A 13,670-nucleotide genomic window follows, 5' to 3' on the forward strand; every position below is an offset into this window, starting at 1 on the left:
GTGGCTAACTTCCAACTTCGTGTCTCGTCTGACAGAACCGTTTTCATGACAAAGTTCATCGGAACGTCACAGAGGCTTCCAGGGGCCATGGTGCTGCTGTCACTTGTCACTTCCACCTATTGGTCCTGCTGGGCTGACTTTTTGCCTTCCAAGTCCCTGACATTTCCTTATCAGGTAAGTCAGAGGCCACACAGGAAAGCTGGGTTCTTCTCAGAGCCGACTGCTCCGGCTGGACCAGGGTGCTGTCCACTTGGGGGCCAGCACTTGAGAGGCTGAGCACCCCCGCCCCACCCAGGAGTCCCAGGGCATCTCCTGGTACCACAGTCAACGTCTGCAACAGCTTGTCCACGCTTACTCTTGTTTGTGATGTTATCATTAGTAATCATAGTAGGAAGAGTAAGAGTTAAGTATTTTTTTGAGTGCTAACTTTGGCATTTTACCCACATTATCTTGTTTCATCCTCGAAACCACCTTTCCGGGAGCCACTGTTATGGGTATTTTTCAAGCAAGGAAACAGACATTTGTAAAGGTTGAATAATTGCTCCAGGTCACCAACCCAGGTGCTGGCGGATCCTGCCTGCAATTCCAAGCTATAGTTCTCTCATCCGGTGTGAAACTGCCCCTTTTCTTAATCTCACACCTTAACTTGGGAAGATACAGCCACACGTGAAGCAGGTTCAAATCCTGTGAACCTTCCACGGCTCTGTATTCACCCTGACAACCTTTCAAGAGTCAGACAAACTCCTTGTGGAGCAGAGTCTGGAAGACCAGGGACCGACTTCTATTTGATGGTGTGATCTTAAGAAGCTCCCTTGCCCTGGCCAGCTGGTGTTCCCATTTCTAAGAACAAGGTTACTATCTCTGCACTGCCCACTTCTCAGGATGTTTTACGAGGACCAGTGTGAACAAAGTAGGTGACGGTATTTTCGCACCCAGGCTATTGTGATTTCTGCCTTGATTCATCTCTTCCTTGGGCCTTGCAACAGCTGTGTCATGTTGTGTTTCCAAAAAGGATGCAGAGCTGGGCAGTTGGGCTAATATTATTCCACCTTTAACTAGATTACCCTCCCGCTGACCCTCTGCTCCTTTCCCATGCAAGCTGATGATTTATCTTTTAAAAGGAAAACAGTATGTTCTGACCACGTCCCTCCTCGGACTGCACGTGTCACTCTGGGCTTGCTCTTGTGTTTTCTCTACAGGATGCTAAGAAGGCGACCCAGATACAAACACCACCACCAATCATCACACGCTTACATCTCCTGCAAGTGTTTTTTTCCCTCTCCCCACGCCCCCCCCCCCAACTCCAAGCTCAAACGGTGCAGTTTTTCCTTCTTTCAACTGTTCTAAGCCCTGTGCAAATATTCAGTGATGCGATGCAGAGATTCTGAACTCAGGAGCAAGCTGGGACTGTTCAAGTGATAGAGCTTTTAAAAAATTGTTAGCGAGAGCCCAGGGATGTCATGGAGGGACTCTGCAAAATCCGTTTACCTAAAGCTCCGTTGTTTAGAAACCCTCTTTAATCTAATCCAAACGGGGTAAAAGCCTCCCCCACCTCTACTGAGGGAAGTGGTTACAGACTCATCAGCCGTCCTGATGAGCCCGGGACTGACCCATTTTTAACACTGAAAGCCTCACATCCCGGAAACCCCCCGGCCCTGGGCACACGGGGCGCTCGCGGCCCTGGCAGTGGAGCCGCTTCCATCCCGCCCTGCCCCGCCCCCACCCCCCCCACTCCCCCTGGACGCCCCTCTGCCCCTCCCCTCTGCATTTCACAAGCTCCAAGCACAGGGGGTCATTTTCACCCATTGGTTTCCCGTGTGAAGTCTTTTTAGAACAGTGTTAAAAAAAAATAAAAACTCGGTATTTTTGCTCTCTCCCCCAGCACTCCGCCCCCCAGGAGCTCACACCCTCGCAACACAGGCCCCCGGGCTGTGGCCTGTTGCCTCCCAAGTCACTCGGGGTCCTCGCTGCAAGTTTTGTCTCCAAACCTCCCGATCAGCAACGCGCTGGCTTTCATGGTTGTCGCCCTCCCGGAACCACCAAGCAGAAACTGCTTGTCATGCTGAAGCCCAGCTGCAAGAAGCGCGTGGGAGTGGTAACTGGATGACGCCCAGGGAAGGGGAAAACCCGGGGGAAGAAGAGCTTTTCGGGAGGATGAGGTGTCCCTGCGGAAGGCGAGCCAGCGGCCCACAGGACGCAGCCCAACCCGCTCCCCGGCGCAGGGCCGCCGGGCCGCGCGCCCCGAGCCGGCCAGGCAGGTCCCCGCAGCGTCCCGGGCCCCGGCCACACCCGCCGCTGGCCAGCTCCGGCTTCCTACTCGCTTTGGTAGCCTGAGGGGGAACTCTATTTCAGTTTCCAAGTGGGCCACCGGGCTCGAAAAGGCCAGCAGCCTTTAACCCCGCAAGAAGGCCCTTTGACAGCTGGCTTTGATGCTCGGAGGGCTCAGCGCGCACCGCGACGGGCAGCTGTCAGGCCTGCGCCCCTGGCAGGGGGACGGGGACCGGCATCGCCATGAGAGAAACGCCACAAACGTTTGATCCTGTTCTCCGCGTCCTCCCTGCGCTCAGATTCCTCCCCACAATGTGAGGACTTCGCAGAATCGGTAAACAAAGCAGCATTGATTCGCACTCATCCGAGCCTGGCCGGGTCCTCTTTTCAATCACTACTCGAGGGAAATCCCAAAGGCTGCAAAATCATCCCACGAGTCACTAAGCTTTTTATCTAACGCCCCAGACCATCAAAGTTCAGGACAGAGATCACCTCCCCGCATTTTCAAAGAGTGTAAGGTGCGTGTGGTGTGAGAGGGCAGCACAGGTTACTCACAGAGATCAGCAGGGGATGCTCACGGCCAGACTCACAGGATGAAGCGCTGCGTCATCTTGGCTCCAGAATAACTCTGAAGGCATAATCTGGAAGCAACAGGTGTCTCTATTAAGGAGGGCAATTCAAACAATAGGCACAGGGGTCTGGAGAACAGGAATCACAATATTCAAGGAAGAAAAGGGGGGACATTTGATCTGAGCCCATTCTGCTAAGTTCTGCCCTTTCTAAATCAGAGAGGACATGCTCCCAGCCATGGGGAGGGGTGACTTTTGTGCCCCGGCTGAGGCAGAAGTCAAGGGCTGCGACCACAGATGGCTGGATCCTGGGAGGTACCTAGCTCTGCAAGCAGAGCAAAGAGCTGCAACAAGGCGGAGGGAGATGGTCTCTGAGGCTCATGGGAGGTTCTGGAGGTCCCTGGGCTGTGTGGCCTGCTGCAGGAGTGAAACCCAGCAGGACCCTGTGGGGCCCTCCTGGGCACAAACACCTCCCCCACCCCTTCTCCCCACTGGTTTCTTATTTGCAGGGTAAAGGCTTCAGCCTTCTAGACCTTCCTGAGTACCAAAGAGCAGATTCAAACTGTTATAATCAGAGAACGAAGGGAGTGCAGAAACAAGGGAGGAGCAGTCAAGAAATGTTCACAGCAGCACTGTTTACAGCAGCCAAGACACAGAAGCAACCTAAATGTCTATCAACAGATGACTGGATAAAGGAGATGTGGTATATTTATACAATGGAATACTACTCGGCCATAAAAAAGGATAAAATAATGCCATTTGCAGCAACATGGATGGATCTAGGGATTATTATACTAAGTGAAGTAAGTCAGACAAAAATACAAATATATGATATCACTTATATGTGGAATCTAAAAAAATTGAGACAAATGAAGTTATTTACAAAAAAGAAACAGACTCACAGACATAGAAAACAAACTTGTGGTTCCCAGGGGGGAAAGGAGGGGGAAGGATAAATTGGGAGTTTGGGATTTGCAGATACACACTACTATATATAAATAAACCACAAGGTCCTACTGTGTAGCATAGGGAACTACATTCACTATCTTGTAATAACTTATAATGAAAAAGAATATGAGAAAGCATATATGTATAACTGAATCACTATGCTGTACATCAGAAATTAACATAACCCAGTATCAGGAGACGGGCTTTACTGCGTGTGGGCCAACAGATCTGAGTTTGCTTTGGTACAGATACATATATATACATGAATTGTATAGATAACATATAGTTATATATATTACTAGGAGATATATACACATTTTCTCCCAGTAATCCCACTAGTTTCCCACTCTGGGAATCCTGTTTTTGCCTTTAAGTCCTTCTGCTGATTAGATGACTCCCACCCGCATGATGGAGGGTAATCGACTTTAAAGTCAACTCATTGCAGGTGCTTAACCACATCTACAAATACCTTCATAGCAAACCCAGAGTCATGCCTGATTAAGTGACTGGGTCTCGTAGTCCAGCCAAGTCCACACACCCTGCCGTGCACAGGAGAGCCTCCCTCATCAGAGAGCAACTGACAATCCTTTGTTGAGGAGGCTGTCCTGTGCGCTGTAGGATGTTTAGCAGAATTCTTGACTTCTGGTCACTAGATGCCAATCAGCTCCACCTCCCCCAGCTGTGACAAACAAAAATCCCTCCAGGTACCGCTGAAAGTCCTGAATGAACCCCTTTTCCAGGCCATGAGATAAAGACCTTGGTTCCCTGTGTCCCCGCCCCACCCTGCATTCTCAGTTCTGTTTCCACTGTTGGACGCAGCGAGCCCAAAGAGTAATCTCGTATTTTCACTCAGATGCTATTTTATTCTATTTTTTTCATTTTCATATTCTTTTTCATTATAGGTTACTACAATATACTGAATATCATACTCTGTGCTATACAGTTGTTTATCTATTTTATATATAGTAGTTTATATCTGCAAATTTCAAACTCCCAATTTATCCTTTCCTACCCACTCCTCTCCCCCTGTAACTAAGTTTGTTTTCTATGTCTGTGACTTGGTTTCTGTTTTGTAATTTAATTCATTTGTCTTTTTTTTTTTTAATTCCACATATAAGTGATATTATATGGTATTTTTTCTTTCTTTTTCTGGCTTACTTCACTTAAGGTTGACAATCTCCAGCTCCATCCATGTTGCTGCAAATTCCATTATTTTCTTCTTTTTTATGGCTGAGTAGTATTCTATTGTATAAATATACCAGACATCCTGCCCACTGTAGGCTTTATAAGAATATTAATTAAACTCCTTAACTTTCAATGCATTAAAATACCATCTGTCAATGGACATTTAGGTTTTTCCATGCCTTTTGACAGATGCTGTTTTAATGTGTTGAAGGTTAAGTCGTTTAATTAATATTCTTTTAAAGTCTACAGTGGGCAGGACACCTAAACACTTGGATGTTACAATAATAGTAGAAAGTGATGAGTTCTACATTCAGGTACTCTTACGAGAGTGAATAATTTTTCTCCTGAAATATGGAATTCAAATGATATAATGTAACCCAAAATGAAATGTGTCCCAGAAGGCTCAGTTAACCTGTTCAAGATGGGCACTGGACTTGAAAGAGGGTTCTCTCCCAAAAATTCCAGAAGAGCTTAATATGACAACTTTGATATTTCATTGAACAGAATATTTTTACTTACTGAATATATAAAAATAGCTTGGAGCTTGATATAGATGAAGGCAATTTGACAAACATTCACTTGTCCTAAATTATAGAACTTTTTCCTTTTTTGTGCATTGCTATTAACAGACTTTTATATGTACCCTTGCAATATATATATATATGTGTGTGTGTGTGTGTGTGTATATATATATATATATATATATACACATCTGAAAAAACCATGTCCTGTGCTCTTCCTACCATCTGGTATGAAATAACACATGGATGGCAAACTGCTATTTTAAGCACTGCATGCATTATCTATAACCAAACATGATGTCTCCTGCATTGTTAATCTGCTGCCGCGCTGGTGTAAGCCTGGTCTTTTCTTGGTTGGGTATGACTCTATAGTATCTTACAAGCAGCCCACAGACATTAAACAGAAGGGAAAAAAAAAAGTAGAGCCTCTTAATGGTACTTCAACCACACAGTTCTGGATTTGGAACTGAATACCCCAAAAAGCTAATGAACTGTTGCTTGTAATGGCAAAAAAAAAAAAAAAAAAAAAAAAAAAAATTGTTTAGTTGCTTCAACAAGGCAAGGAAAATCAACTAGTTTTGGAATGTTGACCCATTAAGCATCATGGCAGGATGTGGGAATTTCTCCTTGGCCTTCTTTTTTGCCCATTAGAAAAAAAAAAAAAAAAGAACTTTTCACTGGGCTCTCAGATGGGAGGCGTGTTCGGTCTGATTTACGGCGTGGCCAGCCGAAAATGTGTTCACTGCAAAGTGCACCAGACACTGGCACCCTTGGGCCAATAAACAAAGTGCTCCTTTTGCTAATCAAGCTTTAAGGGGCCTGTGCAGAGCCAGGCAGGAGCACCGTCGGGGTGCGTTCCCCTCACCCACCTAGACGTCAGCGGGAGGCCGCCTCCCAAGGACAGAGCAGTGATGACAACTTCTGTCCTCTTCCGAATATTTACAGAGAAATGGATCCAGCCGGCGAGAGGGAAGGGGCAGCCAAGATGTTGAAGGATTTTTTTTTTCATCCTTCATCTTAATCCTCTCTGTGTGGCCCTTTTCATCCTGCTTTAAGACATACATGAAAGTGATTTATGTATCTTTAGGCACTGAGTCAAACACAAATGCATGCTCCGGACCTGTTAACTAGTATAAACTCTCCCAGGTTAGAGGTTAATCTTACCCACTCAATAATAAAACACAACAATAAAATAAAAGCAATATTCTTCCTATGAAAATGTCACAAATTAATAATCGTATTCACTTTGAGACTTGGGGTTATATAGCCCCGTGTTATTTGACTAAGTCAGGAGAGTCTAGCCCCACCTACCCTCAGAGAATTTGCATTCTAACAAACTCCACTTTCCCCTAAATTTAAGTGCAAACATTTAACCTTACGCCCCCATTCTCCCCACCCCCGCACACACACACAAAAAACAAGTTTTGGCTCATTCTGCATGAAGATAAGTGTTTTTCCCCTTAAGAAAGCAAATAACCTTTTGTTATGTGTTTGCAAATTCATCATAGCTTGATCGCAAAAGGGGAAGCCTAGATCAGCTGCTTTGCACAGTCATTCCCACGTCCCTCCCACAGAACCACGCAGAGTAGGTATAAGAATTATTTCCATGGCCGGTAGAGAAACTGGGGCTTGTCTAAGAACGTACCATTAACAAGAGGAGAGATTTGAGGACGTATCTGATGATCAAACCTGTGGTCTTGCCGCCATTAAGCACGCTGTACATACAGCTCATTAAGATGCTTAAACAATGAACTCTGCACAGTTTCACCCTCACAGCCCCAGTAGTCTCCTAACTCTGGGCCAGAGGACAAGGAATGTCACTCTCCCTCACACAAATGACGATATTAAGTGTCTAACATTAAATGTCTCAAAACGACGGGAGACACAATGATAACTTGGAAAGAGACACAAAGAATAAACCATGCGATGTAAAGTGTCTGCGTAAGGAGACTGAGAAATGTGAACCCCGTTCCAGTCAATAGACCTAATCTGGCATTTTTTTTTTTAAGCAAACATCCCACTCTCAGGGCCTGAGCTGGCCCACAAAATATAGTGTTTACCTGGATGTGGGTTTATTGAGACAAGTCATTGAATTGCAAAGTATAAAAACTACAGAAAATCGAAGTCGCCACGATACTCATTCACCTGCAAACTCTCATTCACTCGCATGCGCTAAATCAACAATTTCAATCCCGTCTCATGTTAAAGCCTGAATCACAGACGTGAGCACAGCCACCGCCATGAGTACGAGAAACCTCTCTGTTCTGCTCTTTGCTCAGTTTCTACCACCTAACCAGTTCCTGGCATCTAATGCAAATTCGATCAGTATTTACGAAATGAATGAACAGTGGTCTAACAAGTGAATACACCTGTTTTATGTCATGAAGATTCAAGATGCTTCGTGGTATAGCTTTTTAATAAATGTTTAAAAGAATTAATAGTTTGAAAATCTCAGCCAAGTGTACTTAAGATTTATCTCCAGCTTGAGGAGAACCTAAAACAAATTAGACTTATTAAAGGCACAAAAGGATAAATGGAAATATGTGGAAAGGATTATTCACATAGCATGAGTTATCCCAAGAGGGCTGCACTGTAGACGCAGACCTACCTTGCAAATGAGCACTTGGCTACAGCAGAAAGATAAGATAGGACAAGCCTTGTAGTCCTGCCAGTTCCCACACGTTGCTCAGCCATCACCTACTGTGGAATAACTAATTGGTTTAAGAGACATGGAAGGTGGGGGGGGGGGGCTTTTAATTATGGAGAAGGTAATGATGCAAAAAATAATTACTCCAAAACCTTTTGCATTGATTGGTTTCCATTTTATGGTTTTAATAACGAGAATGTGACATTCATTACAGCCGTGTCCAAATTCCTTCAAGATGATAGAAACATAGTACAACTTAAAAGAATCCCGTTCAGCAAGGCCACGTGCAAGTACTCCTGCCAGACTCCTGGCCTCTCCCTTCCCTGGCGTGGACTTCTTTCTGAAGATATGTCAAGGATCTCATTGCATTTATGGTTCTTAAGTACACAGTTCTCTGACTTTCTTTGTTTCCTCCCAATACTTTATTACTTACAAAATATTACCCAGCCAATTTTCTCTATTTATCATATTCCAACTATTCCATATTTCCTGTGTCTTGTCAATGTCTCAGTAGATGCAAACCCTCAGCATGGACCCCTTAGACAAACTCCTACAAGTTCTGTTCCTTTCTTAAAGCATTAAAAGATAATGAAGTCATTAATTCCGAAACCATCTTCTATTTTTTCCCATTCCCTCTTCTTCTTTTAATCACTCTGCCTCTGAGCTCAAATTCCCCAAGCTGCCTCACAAGTGTTCATTTTCCCAAGATTGCCTTCTGGTGTGGGGGGATCACTGCTGAGCAAACAGTGAAACTTGCCCTTTGGTTCTGTACTCCCACTCAAGACTGAGCAACAAGCAGGATTAAATGAAAGCAGGAGATATTCAATTTATCTGGGACTTCCTGACAAAGAAGAAATTGTCTGAGACGAACAAGAGTATAGAATTCCTCCCTGAGGACCTTTAGAGTTGGGGAAAATGCCAAAATATCTGGAATAACGTATGTGGACCATAGCTGAGAGGCAAAAGTCTTTGGGACGTCATCTCAACTCTCACATCTTTGCAAAGCAGAATTGTACAACACAAGGCACTCTCACAACACAGCCCCTGCTGGGGGTGCAGGTATCAACACACTCTCATGTACAGAATTCAGTCTGTCCAGCAGGTGGAATGGGAAATGACCTCATGTTGCCTCAAATCTGGTGTTTCTACGATGACAAATATTTCATGAAGTCACGATCTCAGAGCTCGAGATTTGCGTTTCCTACTTCTTTCCTGGCTCTGCATTCCCTGCAGACTCACAAGAAACCGACTGCTCCTGACCAAAAGGCGTCCTTAAAGCTGACGCGCCCACAGCCAGCAGACGCCCTGATTCAGGGAATATGTAAACATACACAGTTTCATGTTCAGTTAGAAAGCACTTTTGTCCTTTAAAACTATGTGTTTTAAATCCTGAAGTCTCAATTCATTCTGAGAGCTCGTATGCCAAGGTGCAAAGGCACACTGTTTAGGGAGAGCCAGATCCAAGCTTCGGAAAGCCCCATGCCTACTGATATATTTGACGTATTTAATCGCAGCATAAGGCAGCTGCTTAGACCACAAGAGCCCAGGGAGGTCAGGAAATGACACTGAATTCAGCGTCCGGGAATCTGTCAGGGACACACACAAGCCGTTCTGGTGGAAAAGTGTGAACACAGTATGGGACTGAAGGCGGAAGCTGTGGTCATGAACAGTCACAGTGTAACAGGATCTGGAACCCCTTGGAGAAATGGATTTCAATTTAAGGAGACACCCTCAGAGGTCATAGCCTGACTTCCTGCTCATTTACAGATCAACCCAACAAAAAAACAAGCTGAGGAAGTCAGACCCTCCCCACCTCCTTCTCAGTGTCACGGAGCTAATGTCGCAGCAGAGTTAGGGCGGGAACGTGCATCTTTGGAATTCTAATCCAAACTCGTTCCATTGCTCCCTGAGTCCTCCCAGAAGAGAGAAAAGTCTCCTTGGCAGGGAGAAAAAGGTTTCTATGTCTTACTTAAAAATGTGTAATATCAAACAGTTACAAATTTTATTTACAAACCAGAAATAGACTCACAGACATAGAAAACAAACTGTGGTTACCAGAGGGGAAGGGAGCAGGGAGGGATATATTAGGAGTTTGGGATGAACAGATACACACTACTAAATATACAACTGATAAACAGGAGGGACCTACTGTACAGCACAGGGAGCTATATTCAACGTCTTGTAATGAGCTGTATTGGAAAAGAATCTGAATATATATATATTATATATATATATATATATATATAATATATATATATTTAACTAAATCACTTTGCTGTACACCTGGAACTAACATTATAAATCAACTACATCTCAATAAAAAATAGGAATTTTTTAAAGTGTGTAATACAGAACTGAGCACTTACAATTCAGTTCTGAAAACCCCTCTGTCTACAAGCAGGTACCCAGATCACATGGAAAGAACTGAGAAGCACCATCTCGCACTGGCTTCCTGCAGAGGACGAAGCACAGGGCTTTGTTTATCGACACTGAGTTAGTTCCCTCTGTAAGCGACAGCCTTGATTCCTCTGCACCACCAGTCATGAAAAACAGGGTTCTAATCCTCTAGCTGTGAATTAACCTGGCATGGGAGCTCACTTGTATTTTTATGGCTGGGAAAAAAAAAAAAACAGCTAAATTATTATTGTCTTAATCTTTCTAAAATGGCAGACAGCGCAAGATGTAATTCTGTAGATTATGCTCAGATCCCGTGACACCTACCTACCAGGTCAGAGACATTTGAAAGGTGCTTCTTTATTGCTTGTTTTAGCTATTTCCACTTTGGGTTACAAATCAGAATCCCCTACACATAGCATATACTTGGGAAATTATAATTCCTTGGTCCATGGTCTTGAAGTAATTTTCTCATTTTAGTCAGAAACTACTAAATGCAAAACTAAGGAGTGTGGTGGGAAAGGGGCAGAAAATTTAAGTCTTTCCATTCAAAGGAAAGCAGGGATTCAAAGTGACAGGTTTCTTCAGGTAAAATGGACGTAAGAGCAAAATTTATCACTTCTAGTATACAGTTGTAAGAAGTTTTGTAAGTACACAGTAGTGTAACCATCACCACAATTAAGATACGGAACAGTTCCATCACCCCAGAAGGCTCCCCCACACCCCTTGGTAATTTATCGCTCTGCCCAGCCTTAGCTCTTGGTAAACACTGGTCTGCTTCCTGTCCCCACAGTTCTGCCTTTTCCAGAATGTCATATAAATGAAGTGATACAGTATTTAGCCTTTTAAGCATGCGTGGTATCAGAAGAAACAGGAACCTTTGACAAAACTCTGGGAATCACAGTTGTCAAAGACAGGAGACTGAAAAGAAACTAAACAGCAGTGGACAGATAGGTAGAGCGCAAACAAGGAGAATATTTTATCATTTAAATAAAGGGAACTGGATGCTTCAGGAAGAATGGAAGGAACAGAGGTTGTGATAAAGACAGAGAAAGAGATAAAGTAGTGGGGGAGGGGGAGAGGGGGAGGGTGGGGATGGGAGGAGGGGCAGAGCGGGGAGGGGAAGGGGCAAATCTCCATTTCCCAATTTAGACAGATCTTTCAAGAGTTATGTTTCTTTCCTCTGAACACTCATAGCATGTTCCCTGTCTTTATTACAGCTCCTCAACTAAATTATGGAGCTTTGACTAATTTCAGCATTTACACATCCACTCTTACTAGGAGCCATGTGAGTGGGGGCTGCGTGACTCATCTGTTCAATTAGACTGTGAAGTCCTGGGTGGCAAGACTTGTAAAAATTCCCCTTTGTATCCAGCCTCGTGTCCAGCACAGCGCCCAGTGAAGGGGATGTTTACCCCTGTCTGTCACCTGTCGGAATCAATGAACTGATCAATTACAGATGCAGACAGTCTATTTTAAGAAGTAAGTCTGCACCAGATTTTCAGAGTCCGTTTAAATCTAAATTTAGTTAGAGGATAAGGAAGCCATGGTGTGTGTACATATATATATAATGGACTATTATTTAGCCAGTATATATATATATAATGGAATATCATTTTAGCCATAAAAATGAGGAAATCATACCATTTGTGCACAAAAGGGATGTACCTTGAAGGCATTACACTAAGTGAAATAAGTCAGAGAAAGAAATACTGTATGATCTCAGGTATATGTGGAATTTAAGACAAAAACTCACAGCAGAAGAGCGGACTTGTGGCTGCCAGAGGCAGATTGTAGTGGTGACAGGTGACTAAAGGAAGATGACCAAAAGATCCAAACTTCCAGTCGTAAGATAAGTAAGTACTGGGGGTGTGACATAGAGATAACACTGTCAAATGATATATAGAAGAGTTGATAAGAATAAATCCTAAGATTTCTCATCACAAGCAGAATTTTTTTTCTTTTTTTTATCATCTCTGTACAAGATGATGGATGCTAGCTAAACCTATTGTGGTAATTGTTTCATAATATACATAGATCAAATTCTTGTGTACATCCTAAACTTATACAGTGATGCAGGTCAGTTATTTCTCAGTAAGACTGGGGTTGGGGAGCGGAAAGAAGATTTCTTGACTCCTCTACTTTGTATAGTCTTTTCCTTCTTGATAACTTTCTGTCTCATGTAAACAGTTATGTAATCGCCAAATCAGGGCACAGCAGAAAGGGATAAATACCAGATGAAGACAGATAAATACACCTCTGAGAAAACTCAGTCATTACGGTTTGTGGACTATGAAATTATGTGACAACACCAGGCATATGCCACAGAGCTTCACACGGTGCCCCCCCATTGGGCATCATTAACTTCCGGAACCAGGTGAACGGAGCCCACTGCAGAAGGCCATTTGTGGTGATGTTCCCCAGTTACATTGAATTATTGACACAGTCATAAAAACGAAGTCCCTGACCTACCATCAGTTAGCCCCGTACGAGAGGCAGCCTTCACCACAGTGCACACGGAGCCACTGACCTTAAAAAGGCAGCCAAGCTTGGGCTGCGGTCTTCGAATACCTCGATCCAAGAAGAGTGCTTCTGCAACTTGCAGAAAACTCAGCCTCCCCAGCTTCAGCCCGTAGATGGCTGCATGTCACATGACTGGAGTGCTGCGTCTCCAAGCCAAGTAAGACCAAAGCTGATGGATAGCAACCCCCAGGAGCTGGGAAGAGGCAAGGAAGGAGCCTCCACTAAAACCTTCAAAGGGAACAGGACCCTGCCAACACCTTGACTGCAGACTTCCAGCCACTGGAACTGTGAGAAACTACGTTTCTGCTGTGCTAAGCCATCCCGCCTGCAGTACTTTGCTATAGCAGACACAGGAAACAAAAAGAGTAACCATGAAAATGTGCCGAAATCAAGGTGTGCACAATTGCAATGTGAATGCACCACTGAAACAACACGTACTACAATTAGAGCAATAATATCAATCACATATCAAAGAAAAGTGTCTTCCCTTTAGACAAAAAATATCCCAGCAAAACGATGGCACATATCTTGACAGGCGGCCACGGGGAGGGTTCCCAAGTACGGAGGGTGAGTAGCAAGGACTTGGGTCAAACACTCATCATGACCCTGAATCTC

The 13,670-nt window shown here is 44.2% G+C and overlaps 1 long non-coding RNA gene across 1 annotated transcript in view; it reads right to left on the reverse strand.

Annotated features, from left to right (window-relative positions):
- LOC141579821 (uncharacterized) overlaps nt 1-13,670 on the reverse strand; it is a 127,190-nt gene that overhangs the window by 61,643 nt on the left and 51,877 nt on the right. Inside the window, exon 2 of the long non-coding RNA XR_012511835.1 lies at nt 2,824-2,909. This is a non-coding gene — a long non-coding RNA (uncharacterized LOC141579821). The remainder of the gene's footprint in view (nt 1-2,823; nt 2,910-13,670) is intronic.

The sequence above is a fragment of the Camelus bactrianus genome, chromosome 14, assembly GCF_048773025.1.
Source record: "Camelus bactrianus isolate YW-2024 breed Bactrian camel chromosome 14, ASM4877302v1, whole genome shotgun sequence".
In the NCBI taxonomy this organism is placed as follows: Eukaryota; Metazoa; Chordata; class Mammalia; order Artiodactyla; family Camelidae; genus Camelus; species Camelus bactrianus.